This window comes from Dromiciops gliroides, chromosome 5 (genome assembly GCF_019393635.1).
Source record: "Dromiciops gliroides isolate mDroGli1 chromosome 5, mDroGli1.pri, whole genome shotgun sequence".
Taxonomy (NCBI): Eukaryota; Metazoa; Chordata; class Mammalia; order Microbiotheria; family Microbiotheriidae; genus Dromiciops; species Dromiciops gliroides.
This window is the reverse complement of record NC_057865.1, coordinates 255,145,667-255,159,776: the sequence shown is the minus strand read 5'-3', so window position 1 is coordinate 255,159,776 and position 14,110 is coordinate 255,145,667. Positions and strand designations below refer to the sequence as shown.

At 36.1% G+C, this 14,110-nt stretch overlaps 1 protein-coding gene across 3 annotated transcripts in view; it reads left to right on the top strand.

Moving 5' to 3' along the window:
• LIN7A (lin-7 homolog A, crumbs cell polarity complex component) overlaps positions 1-14,110 on the top strand; it is a 236,708-nt gene that overhangs the window by 201,660 nt on the left and 20,938 nt on the right. For 2 of the 3 annotated variants that reach the window (XM_043967437.1, XM_043967441.1), the window contains exon 6: positions 1,140-7,939. The exons of the other annotated variant lie outside the window; for it this stretch is intronic. The gene's annotated coding sequence lies outside the window, so the exon portion shown is untranslated. Of the gene's footprint in view, positions 1-1,139; positions 7,940-14,110 lie in introns of those variants that run through there. 3 annotated transcript variants of the gene reach the window in all.

The following is a 14,110-nucleotide window of genomic DNA, read 5'->3' as shown; positions in this document are numbered from 1 at the left end:
TGAAGGAAATAAGGTATCCTAAGAGCAGGAAGTGAGGGGAGAGTGAATTCCAGGCATGGAAGACAACCTTGCAAAGGCATGGAGGTGGGAGATGGAGCATCTGATATCCATTAAGGGCAAATATCTTGATAGCATGCACATGTGACTCATTCACCTGTACTTGAGGTTAGATTATGTTGTACTATAGATGGAATTTCTCTGCAGCATCTTTTTCATCTCCCTTGGATTTGAAACCCCATTTCCCCAAATAAGGTCCACATCTAGACCTCGAAACCTCTCAAGCTGCTCAAACATTGACACTGTGACATTTCAGTAACACTTGCCCTGACGGATCGACATGATATGCTTTAGCCCTAACCCTTTACCATATCCCCTCTGAAGATCTATCTTGCCTCTGATTTCTTTAATCTAGGTGATAAAATAATTAGTGCTGAAGTACTGATAATGCCATTATATGTTATTTTAAATTGCTTTTTACTATTATGAACTTAACAAACACAATCAAAGAGGACTACTTCCCTATACCAAGAAAAACAGGAAAAGATGATTGCATATGATACCATGCCTGGAATACACACCCACCCTCCTAAGCTATAGCTCTTAGAATCTGTATCTTCTGTCAGTGCTCAATTTATGTCACCTAAAAAAGCCTTCTCTGATTTCCCCTAGTCATTAGTGCCCTTTTCCTCCTCAAATTTTCCTATATTTCTTTATCCCTTATTATTCTTTATCCTTAAGTGTACATCCCTTTTACAGCCATGGATATTTTTCATTTCTGACTTGGTACTTCCTACCACAGTCCCTTTGCTCACAGAAAGCATTTAATAAGAATTTCTCAACTGAAATTGCGTTAAAACAAAGTCGAAATGTTCCACATTTGCAGGTTTCCAACTCAATGCTATTTATAGCATTCTTTCTCTTATTCCCTGTGATGAGTGCTGCTTTTCCATTGTTCATTCAAAATATTTCTCTCACAGATAGCCAACTCGTGTTTCACACCTAGAAACTGTATGCCTGAATGACAAAATTCCTAATGAGTATACCTTTGTGGATGGTCTGAGCATATTTTAGTCAATGGAGGAAAGAAATGACTCATTTCTCTTAACTCAGGTTTTTTTTTCCTTTTTTCTTCTTTTAAGGTCATTGAGAAGAAAATATTTGGATCCAGTGGTCTGGCTATCATATAGGGTTGGACCTGTGCATCGGGGTTACAGCATCTGATGAAAGGCAAAGAGAGCACCAACAATCATACCTGTCAAGAAAGAAGCTATGAATAAGCAGTGTAAAATTCTTTACTAAGGCAACTCTATACCTTCTTTCTCTGGACCAGATTCTCCTGCCAATCATGTCCTTTTTACACACACAGCCCTTCCATTCATAGCCCTGGGAGTTCTCTATGTGTAAAAATGAAGGCTTCTCTATATGCTGCTGGCTCTGTCTGCAGACTTTAATACTCTAAGGAGAAAAAAAAAAGTCTGTGGCTTTTAAATAACTTCCTAGGGCCAGGGATGGAGTGAGTCTTTGGCTTAAAGCTTTTCCAGAGATTAACACACCCCTTATTAGTCTATAGATCAAACTGCATCAGTTCAAGGATTTTGCCATTTAAGACAAACCCTTCTCATCAACATTACCATCCTCATGCCCTATACTATATACATATTGCAGAGTTGTTTGAATTGGACTTCCAGTTCATAACAAATGCAAACCTTTTTTTCAGAAAAAATAGCAAGTTATTATACTATATTTATACTGTATTCAGGTTGTAGAAGCAATTGGCTTTTTACTCTTGGTGTTTCCATGAATTTTATTATGTATTAATTAATAGAATGGGGCAATTTTAGGTCACCTTTTGCTTTCTTAGCAGCAAGGGTAGAGAACTCCAGTACTGTATTTTTAAACTTAGGTATTGCTTGTAACTACTACTCTGAGATCTAACTGAATCTAATGTATATTTAATTCCATAAGCTATATATTGTCAGAATTGTATTTGTTACAGATTTATGGTCTTTTCTTACTATATATATTCAAAATCTGGTAAGAGAATACTACTAAAAAAGACCCAGCTTCATCGAAAAGTAAACACATGATAGATATAACCCATCTTTCTGTATTTTTAAGTTTTATATTTTATGGTTAACAAACTCTGGAGAAATGTAAAATATTTCTATCTACACTGTCATCCTGTCGTAGAGATCTATTTGATATCAAAGCTTAGAGCTTTACAAACCAAATTATAATATATGTAAGTATATATGTATATATATACAAATAATATATGTTATACAAAACCTCAATGGTTATCTTCCCAAAGACTGTTAAGTGGATATTGCTGAGATGAAAAGATTGCAAATAATAATATTTTCTCTTAAAAATTAGGCACAAGAAATGACGAATTTATATGCTCTATAGTCTAAATAGATAGATACTAATTCTTCCAGGGGGAAAAAGAACTCCAAATTCTATACACATCTATATGTATTTGTATAGGCCGTGAAGAATATTTCAGTAAGGAATATTTACCCAGGTAATGATTAGGCACAAAATAACAGTTCCAGAGGATACATAAGAAGCAACACTGACTTCACTAAGAAGAAGAAGGGATTTTCCTTAACCAGGTCAAAAAGGAAGATCATCGTTCAAATAACTAGGTAACTTCAGTGAGAAAGTTTGTTAACTAAAGTGAGATACGTTCAATAAAAACTTTCCAATTAACTTAAGGAACATGAAACAACCATCACACTCTCTACTTGTTCTTGGAAAATGGAGCTATTGTGCTTGGTGACATTTTTCAACTCCCTCTCCAAGTTTTAGCAAACAATTTACTATTACAATAGCTAGTTAGGCTTTGGCATCTTCAACAGGGATAATTACTCAACAACAGAGAGCACAAGCCCACTGGAAAGCAGAGAGTCTGGAAAGCAGACCATCAGCCACTTTGACAGTGCCATAGTGAGGGAATTAAATGCCAAGTTCTTCAAGCCCATTCTCTCTCAATATGAAAGAATTGAAGTATGAGCTCCCAGTGCTACACCGCACAGCTAGCAGAAATGACAAGAGAGAAATAATACAGTGCAAGGAAACTTTTAGATGATATTCTCTAAGCTTGCAAAAGGTAGTTTCTACTTTTTAAACAGGCTATTTTTTTCACAGAAAAACCTCAACACAATTGAGTGAGGTTCTCCTTTATGGAAGTCATTGGAAATATGGAAGTCATTGGAAATATGGAAGTCACAGGAGAAAGTGGTTTCTTCAACACATTTGCAAGTTTCAATATTCAATATATGGAACTCATTCAGAAGACAGGATGTCTTTACTTGACCACAAATGTTATCTCAGTATTAAAGTCACTATGTGATTTTACATGAATACAAAAGGATTGTTGTTTTCTGTGTGGGTGAAGGATTTTCCAAAACCAAATGGCAAATGGTTAAATTTCCCATGCATCTGAAATATGGCGCAACAGTATTATACAGGGCAACAGCAACTGGATCATAAATTTAGAGCTGGATAGGACCCTGGACATCTGGTCTAACTCCTTTATTTTGCAAATGAGGAAACTGAGGTACAGATAGGGAAAGTGTCTTGCACATGGTCACCAGTAATCTTTAAAGAAGCCTGGAATATTATACTTTGACTCAGTAATTCTTAAATACTAGTAATAACCCAATTTTGCACTATAATTAGTCACTGCTAAATCTATATCACGTCTCCTGAAAAATCATCTTATGAGGACTAGATTGTGTCTTCATATCTATATTACTTGCTGATCCTTAACAAATAGAACTACTCTCAAGAGTTCCCAGAAGTAGAATTTCTCCTTAATGATTTGGTTTCTCTGCCAAAGTAATGGTTGAGATTGGATATTCCGGTGCTATGTGTAGCTCTTTTAGATTTTATTGAATCAATATGGGGAGAAAAGGATTTTGCTATTCCAAATTGTATCAATGCTATGATTAGCAATAATATTTCATTTGGGTAATCTAAGATGATATTAATAAAGGTAATGGGTTAGTGCTTAAACCAACCAATATTGCATCCTGTATCATAAGTGAAATAGGAACGGACACTTTAATTGAATAGAATTTTCCAAAATATATGTAAAAACAAATTTTTAACATCGATTTTTTAAAACTTTGTTTTCCAACTTCTCTTCCTCCTCCATTCCCACCCCCCACCCACTAGAACTCAGGCAGGAATGGACATTTTGATAAAATAACATAGTTTTCTACCAATAACAATAGTAAAATTGGGCTCCTCCCCTTGGACAGGTTGATGACGCTTGGTATTTAATGGTTTGGGCCCCTTAATTACAAGGTTATGATGTGAGCTACAAGAAACAGACAATCTAAGCTTTTCAATGGAGTAGTTATATTTTGATATTGTTGCTATTTGAAAGAGACTCTCTGGAAAAGAGATAATGAGCTTAAATTACAATTGACTTTGGAAAGAATAACAGACTTTTGAGCTCCCTCAATCATATAATCAATAAGGAGCTCTCTAGTTACATGAATCACTACTATCTTTTAAGAAAATTCTAAGACCTAAATGCAAAATCTAGTATTTATGGGCTTTTTATGGATTTAGGTCTCTCTCTTGGAATGCAGAGGGATTACACCAATTTTCAAATGCAGTTTTCAACCATTACACATTAAATTGATTCTACCTTTTTTTACGGTGATGTGGAAAATTCACTGGATTTAGAGTAAGAGGACCTGAGTTTAAATGCTCACTCTGATTCTTACTACCTAGATGACCTTTGGCAAAACACTTAACCACCCGGTGCCTCATTTTCCTTTTCTGTAAAATGAGACTAGATGGCCTTTGACTTCACTTGCAGGTCAAGATCTATAATCCCATGATCTATGACTAACTAGTTCAGCTGTCTCTTTATGGTGCCTGCATATTAAAATGCTTATGCTATTCTGAAGATCCAAAATGATTTAGGAATGTATGGATGATAGACTGACTTTCTTTTTGTTATTTAGTCTAGATAGTTAATTACACTAATGAATGGGACCGATTCTAGGAGAAATTACAAATAAGAGGGGCTTGTCTGGGGGCAGCTAGGTGGTGCAATGGACAGAGCACCAGCCTTGGATTCAGGAGGACCTGAGTTCAAATTTGACCTCAGACACTTGGCACTTACTAGCTGTGTGACCCTGTGCAAGTTACTTAACCCTCATTGCCCCACACAGAGAGAGAGAGAGACAGAGAGACAGAGACAGAGAGAGAAGCTTGTCTTCTGCAGATCAAAAAGGGAGCTCAGAGCATTCCTAGGATGTTATCATTTTCTTTCCCTGTCTAAGCTAGAGTGGTTCCAGGGCAGATATGAGACATAAATTTGCCTTAGGACAGTAGCATAATTGGTTCAATAGTTCCTAGATAAACATTGATATTTCTCTTTAGTGGCAGCATGGATGGGATTACCATCTATGCCAGGATAGGGATTATCTAAATGGAGAAAATCACAGATTCCTGAATATTCTCTCCCCCATCCCCCACCCCCCACAAAAGTAATAATAAATATAGAGAGTGTTGCAAAAGTCTTGGTGCATTTTTTCAGCATTATTCACTTAAAAATGCACTATGACTTTTGGCACACCCATTCCAACTTTTCTATTCATCACCTTTAAACATTGCACAGCTTCTACTGATAGGTTAAATGTTCCTTCTGAATTCCATCACAACAAAAATGATAGATGATAATTAGATGGCGCTAATAGTAGCTCACATTTCTCTAGCCCCTTAAGTCTCCCAAAACACTTTCTTCATAATTTCCCTCGAGGTGGGAATATATTATTATTATTATTCCCACTTGGCACATGAGAAAACAAGATTCAGAAAAGTTAAGTTACTCATGGTCATATATAAATACTAAGTGTTTTAAAGAAAATTCAAATTTAGCTCTTTGTTTTGTGCTTCAGTGGCATAAGCTCCAGTCTAGAGTCAGAGGTGCTGGGTTCAAATCATGGTTTTACCACTCACTACCCATGTAACCTTGTAGAAGTCACTTAATCTCTTTGGGACTCAGTTTCCTTATCTGTAAAATCTCTAAGATCCCCTTCAGATCTGAACCTGTGATTCTATATTCCAAGTCCAATATTCTAGCTACTGTGCCATTCAACTTCTTTTCAGAGGTGCTTGTCAGATAAAATAATTGGCAATGAGTTAAAAAAGTACTTAGGAGAGTTTGATCTCATTCAAATTGGCCACAAAATTGGAAGAGGCTTGCATGAGCCATTTAAGTTAATAACCAATTTTGGAAAGATAAGGTTTAACCTTCAAGAAATGGAGCTTTTCTTGATCCTGAGATTTTTTTTTCCCCAAAGTATTTGGAACTAGTAAGCTATACAAAGGATTCAATTTACAAGTATTGTTTTTTTTTAAAAAAAAACAATTTAGTCTGTTCTTTTAAAATCAAGTAAAAAGAAATCCCTTTAGCAAGAATACTTAACATCAGTAGTAATAACACCATTGGTTTTGACAACACACTTATTTATTCTCTTCTACCTCTCTCTACCCTCAAGGAATTCAATATGCTCCACAAAGCTATTTCCTGATTCTCCCCCAACTCTCAATCAGATTTTCTCATGCTATCCCCAGATCTGATTTATACTAGCAAGAATTTCATCATGTTATTTCATTAGGGACCCATCAAGTGGCTACTAAGACCCTGCTGGGTATGCCTGAGACCTTCCAAGAGTCCCCTCACTTCTTACCTGGGGAACCATGGAAAGCCATTGAGTTCTCCCTCCAAAGGTATATATGAGCGCAATTATCCAATTGGGTATAAGAATTGCTTCAGTAGTTGTTATCATATTTTTCTTGCCACTGGACTTTGATGACTCTGAAAGCAAGAGTGAGGCCTATGACTTCATGCAACTCTGCCTCACTTAAATCCAATTCATACACAAGTAAAGGCATCACCCCACAATTTCATGGGGTCTGCTTTGAAAGGGAAGAATGAACAACAATAATATCCCAATAGGAGGGACCACCCGGTACCATTATTCCTAATTTTCCTAACTAGTTGAGATAATATATGTGGGGGAAATGATTTGAAAAGCATAAAGCATGCTACAAATTCAAGGTATTATTTTAATAGTCAATATTTAACACGGTTACAGTATCAGAAGTTCAAAAAAGCAGTCAGTGACAGAAGTAGGACTGAAACTCAAGTCATACAGTTGTGTGTTTTATGAGAAGGAGTGTGTTGCAAAGAAAAGAGTGTTGAACATGGAGTCACAGTACCTGAGTACAATTTCTAGCGTGGTCCTTTAATACTTCTGTCACTTTGGGCAACTCAAGTTGCCTCTCTCGGTTTCAATTTCCTCATCTATAAAATGAGAGAGTTGGACTGCATCAGGAGTATCAAAAATGGAGGTTGCAATATGACTAGTAGCACTCCTGAGTGTAGCCTAAACAAATTAAAGTGTAACCAGATAGAACTGAACCAAAAATACATACAATTTAGAGTCTCCCAAATCTGAATTTGTCACCACAGAACAGATGACCTATAAGGTCTTTCTCATTTCTAGATTTGTATTCCTGTATTAGGCTATATTGATCCCATGGGGGGAAAATCAGATTCATGGATAAAAGTTTGGAGTAAAGAAACTTTCTGATATGTAAATGTTTTAATGCCTTTTCAATATTATTTCTTGAAAAAACCACTGTGTCTACTTGGTGCTACAACATTTGGAAGAATTCAGTCCTTGATACAAAGGGCTTATTCTAGAAATACAGTGTAGGGTAAAACCCAATGGTATTTAGATTTACAGGATATAATATGACATTTGTAATGTTGTTCTGCCATTGCATGCCCATCATGTATTTGACAATTTTCATCATTTTTATGAACTGCAAAATGTGGTGCAGTGTTTCAACTTGACCAAAGTGGTATCATTCTGCTGGGAAGTATAAAATACTAGACATATGACTGGGAGTGTTGTCTTTATTGTCAAAACATGCCTTCGAATTACTTTAAAGGAATTATCTGGTATCAGAGGTGCCTGGATTTTAAGTTGAACTGAACTTATTAATGAAAAGTCTTGGTTATTCATACTTCTCTCAGCACTTGCCTTTCTGACTCCCCACATGACTCAAATTCGCAGATTCTCTAATACTCTCCAGTGGAGCTTTTATGTCAATGATATAGGTAATCCTTTCAATATTGCAGCTTGAAATCCAGCAATACTTGAACATTCTGTCTACCTCTTATATAAGTCCTATACATTTACCATAGGAAGTCCATTCAGCATTGTAAGGGTTTTCCATTTATTCTCCTTCTATCTGAATACCAATAAACCACACAGTGTCCAGTGTTGAATCCTCACTCCTGCTGAAGGACAAACCAAACTTTTTTTTTTTTTGGTCCTAGCTTTATCTAAGAATATTGTCTACACTGATCCTCCTGCATAATCACTCAGTTGTAATGTGTTGCATTTCTTCTTCACACATTGCCCTTAGTGTGATCCTCAACTTCAGGGGGTTTTTTTGTTTTTGTTTTTGTTTTTTGTTTTTTTTTTAGTGAGGCAGTTGGGGTTAAGTGACTTGCCCAGGGTCACACAGCTAGTAAGTGTTAAGTGTCTGAGGCCGGATTTGAACTCAGGTACTCCTGACTCCAGGGCCAGTGCTCTATCCACTGCGCCATCTAGCTGCCCCTCAGGTTTTTTTTTTAAAAGACAATGGTATTATTCCATTTATTATAAATATTTATCACTGGAAGAATATTGATATTAAAACTGCTGGCTTTTTTTCTCATGGACAAACTCAAGGTCATTCAAATAGGTACAATTTCCCATAGCAATACAGCCTGCTCTTCTACTGCTGTTAAATTTTTGGCCCAGCTCCACTATTTGCAGTATCTGTATAAGATATATGAACTGATGGACCATCTCTATGATCCATCTCTCTCCATTCTCTATCCAACTGCATATTGTGATCTGGACAATAAGCATTCCTTAGCTACTTCCCCCCCCCCATGTGGATAGTTAGGTCAAAGTAATTAGGGATCTCACGTAGGGCTTGATTAATCAGCAACATGTTACCTACAAGTGAGAGCATCTGGAAGACCTCATAATCTGAAAGGAATAGCCATTTGTGTACTGTGCTGGACCCCTCCCACACCCCATCCCCTCCATATTCACATTCCTCTTCCTTATACAGTGCTTTCTCCTTACTTTTTCCTTCTAACCAGTGCAAAAAGCAACAAATTTATTTTAATTTTCATATAAGTATTTTGCAGCTTGAAACAGGATCTCCATTTTTGAAAGCACACACTTTAAATTATTTTGGTGCCTATTAAAAATTTGCTCGCTTTAGTTCTTTCCTCTGTATTTTGAAAATCCACAACACACCATTTAAAATTGTCACAATTCTGCCAACCCACGTGATGTTTTACTTTGATTTGGGGGGGGGGGCGGGCAGGAAAATGAGGGTTAAGTGACTTGCCCAGGGTCACACAGCTACTAAGTGTCAAGTGTATGAGGCCAGATTTGAACTCAGGTACTCCTGAATCCAGGGCTGGTGCTTTATCCACTGTGCCACCTAGCTACCCCCTACTTTGATTCTTAACGGCTATTTGTAATCATCAGTGTGGATATTCCTACCATTAGTATAGACTGCAATCTACCCACACGTTCTTATCTTATGGATAGGATTTAATAAATACTATATGATGGGAGTGATCCACATATTTAAAGCCCTCTTCTGATTCTTTTGGTAAAAAGATACCTATATTGTAAACATGCTATCCCTTCTGTCTCTCAGTCCTCCTACTTTGCTAGTCCACCTCATTGTTAGTTACTCATGTCCTTTATGCCTTTTCTTCCATGTATCATCACTGGTAATTTATAATAGCCTCCTTACAACCAATGTCTCTCAACTGTCCTTGGAATAATTTGCTATTTTGCTTCTTCTAAAGTCATGGGGTTCCATGATTATTTTGGTATTAAAGAGATGGACTTTGAATAAAATTTCTTAAAAGAATTACAAACTACAAACAGCCATAAGAAAGATTGCTCCAAAACACTAATAAGATAAATTTAAATCAAATGAAATTTCACCTCACAGCTTGCAAATTGGCATAAAATTTCAAATGATGGATTTAGTTTTAGGTGAGATGTAAAACGTAGGCTAACTCATGGACTGCTTGAGGAATCTGAATTGGTCTAATCAGTCTGGAAAGCAATTTTGAATTATGATAAGAATGCTAATAAAATATCCATACCCTTTAATGCAGAGATGTTACCTTTAGGCATATATATCCCAAGGAGATCAGAGGTAACAAAGTTCAAAATATATAAAATATTTATGGCAACATATCTATAACTTATAGAATACACCTCCCTTATATAAAGAATCAGGGGTATATAAATATGACATACTACATATACTATCAGAACTAATAGATGTATAGTTAATGTTACTGAACTTCATTTCTTTTCTCTTTTTTATTCTTTGTTATAATGAATGGCTTTCTGGGTGAGGGATAAGAAAGAGATACACCAGGAAATGAAGGTGTTGTAAAAACAGGCAATATCAATAAAATGAGTTTTCTTAAAAAAAAAAGAAAAAATATAGGCATTGGTAGCAGTAAAGAGCTTTAGGTCTTTGGAAACACTAGATATTTTCCCATATATTATCTGACCTTAGTTTTACCTGGGTCCAGTTCATTGTCTATTTGCAGTTGATGTCATACACACATATACAATGTATTCATACATGCGTGTATGCACACACATACATATATACATATACACCACACACATATGTATATATGTGTTTGTGTGCATGTGTGTGTATATGTATATATGTATACACATATATATACACATATACACACATACACATATATACACACACACATATATATACATATATATACACACACACACACACATATATATATATGTACAGGATCATAGGAGCCTAGGTATATATAGAGCTAAAAGGTATGAAAGATGCAATCCAGTCCAATTCCCTCATTTCACAGATGAAGAAACTGAGGTCCAGAGAGATAAAGTGGTTTGCCCATGGTCCCACAGGTAGTAGGCATCAGTAGAATTTGAACCCAGGTCCTCTGACTCTGCAGCTAATATTCCTCTCCACTTACTCAGTGGACTTTCCATCAGGTTGCATGCCTAAACCTAGACAAAATATATTTTTCATCCATTCTTTCTCTGTATGGATGGAGAAACCAATCTCTTTAAGAATCATAGATTTTACAGAGTTGGTTTATAAAGTGTTCAAAGGCTCAGTGCAATTGATCAATCTATATATGATATATCATGTGTGACTGAGGACATCTAGTAAAATATGCCATTAATACAAAATCCTGCATATTAGACCCTCCTTACGATACTCTTCATGACCACTCTAGGTGAATGTGGATCTCTAGTTTTATACCTCAACTGACATTAATAATCAGCAATTAACCAAATACACATTTCCATGACTGTTTCTGCCAAATAGGTGTGCATCTTAATATATGTGTGGGAATCATCTTGTATGTGGAAAGCCTTTAAAGATGCATCTTGATTGAGTCAAATTATTTTCTTAGAAATAATAATGGTGGTTTCTGGACTCTTTTAGCCTCTTCATTTTGGGTGATTTTGGGGAGCCATCAATTAAATTTCTCTAAGAAATGGAAATGGAATCAATATCTTTACTATTATTCCTCCCCCCTTTTTTCTACTTAAATGCCTTCCATTTCCTTTTTTTGAAAATAATTATTAAAGATGGACAGTCATAAGGCTTTCTGGAAGGCTGACACTATTTTTGCCTTCCTTTGTTTTCCCAGTGTTTTAAACAATACCTGACAAATAGTAAAGAAGTGACTTAAGAAATGCTTCTTAATTTAGCATGATTTGACTGGAGTCTACAAATCTTTTACTTTCCTTGATACCAAACCACATTTTCACCATAGTTTTTATCATCCTACCCTCACATAGAAAGTGCTAAATAGGTACATGAGTAGTTGGGGCTTTGCTTGATAGCTCTTGCCAAGTAATGAATGTTATTTCCCTAATTCTTAATTTTCAGAAACATTTATTGCCCCATAATTTGGATTTAATTTCATAGTAGTTTGTTGGCTTATGCCCATCATGAACCACCACAAGGCAAGATGACCAAGAGTATCATGATATGGTCTTCCTTATCACTTTTGGCTATACAATGACACCAACTTCCTTTATTCCTTTTTTTATTTCTAAAAGAACATACAAACTATTCTTCCATTTAATTGTAGCTTTTTAGTACCTCCTGATTTCATTATTTTTAGCAAGAATACTAATATGACCTTCCAAAAAATAAAATTCAAGGATTTAAAGGCATTTGTAAATCTCTGCCTTGAACAGTGAAAAAGAAAGGTTAGTTCCATCCATATGATATAAAAACATGGTACCACAGCAGTTTAGGTGCAAAATTAAGATAATATAAAAGAAGAATGACCAGTTTGGGGAAGCTAATCTTACTTATGGGAATTGGAATTAGCATATATTCCTTTATTTGTTCTATACCAGTCTCCTGGGCTGCTATTCTGGTAAAAGGTGTATAAGGTTGATTTAAAAAGTCTATGAATAAAATAAAAATCAGGACCCACAATGCGAAGAGCTTATGGGGGGAGTTGGGGATATGAAAGCCATTTACCTTTTATTCTTTTAGAGTTCTCTCTCCTTCCCATAATTCCCATCTTTTTCTTCTCTCCCTATGTATCTTATATTCATTGTATCTCCTTGACCTGAATGGCACCTCCCCACTTCTTTGCCCCTGAAGATATCTTTTTCTAAAGATATCTATATGATAAAATGGATAGAGCACTAAACCTAGAGTCAGAAAGGCCTGAGTTCAAATTCTACTTCAGACACTTACAGGTAGCATGACTCTGGGCAAATTACTTCCAAGCTCTCATTTGAATTTCCACATAGGTAAATCACCTACTCTACAGGGTTATTACAAAGATCAATGATTCAATGTGTAAAGTGCTCTGCAGATATTAAAGTGCTATATGATGCTTATTGTTATTATTATCATAAATGTCTGTTTAAGCTGGTCATCATATGAAAATGAAGATTTATTTGAAGAATTTTAATAACAAAATATTCTTCTCCTAAACTGAGTTGGCCAGAAACATTCACCCCTATGCAGAGCCAGTGGAAACTCGCACTACTCCTCTTTCTAGGATCCCTTTTAAAAAAGGGGGCAGGATCTAAACGAGCTGTGGACACAGAAGTCCAGAGCAAAAATGTCCCTCAGATACAGTATTATAAAGTGAGGATAAGCAGCCAAAATGATGTCCCCCAAGCTAATGTAATAGATTCTGCTGGCCCAAGAAGGCCAAAACAATATCTCTCAAGTTAAGTATCCCCAACTGTGGACTCACACAAATTAGATTCAGCCCTGGAGGAGCCTCGAAAGAGAGGAGTCAGACTCTTTGTTGTTGATATAGTTCTTTATGCCTACATCTGAGAGTGCAAGGGGAAATTACTTTAACCCCAAGTGTAAAGTCTCTCTAAAAGGTATTAACAGAATTCCTCCTAGACAGACACTCAAGGTTTGGGGTAGATCAGTTATAGGACAGCTATTTATTTCTTCCCTCAAAAAAAAGTTTTAAAACCCAAAGACTCATAGTTACTGACAAAGACTTTAAAAACATAACATAGTGACCTTTAACTCCTATTATACTTTCCTCGAAAGCCAATACTTGAAACATGAAAAACAACTCAGGATTATTAAATGGGAATTAATTATGTTCACCTCAGCCCTCTACGAATCATACAATTCCATTAAATATGAGACAATCCAAGAAATGTTTCAGGCACATGCTCCTAGCAGTGATCATTATCTCCTCCAAGAAAATTTGCAGCAGCTGCAAAGAACACCTTCTTCCGGTCATCTGAACCATTCAATGACCTCAGATCTCTTGACATGGGAGTCACTGAGGCTAGAAACATATACCTGAGAACTGCTGTGCAGCCATAGGTGCTCATATAAAGATACAGAACAGGAAAAAAACAACTGGAGCCCTGAGATACAGTCTTAGATTCATCTACGCCAACACATATGTTCTTTGCTGTTCCTGTTGAACTGTGTAGAACTGTGTAGAGGA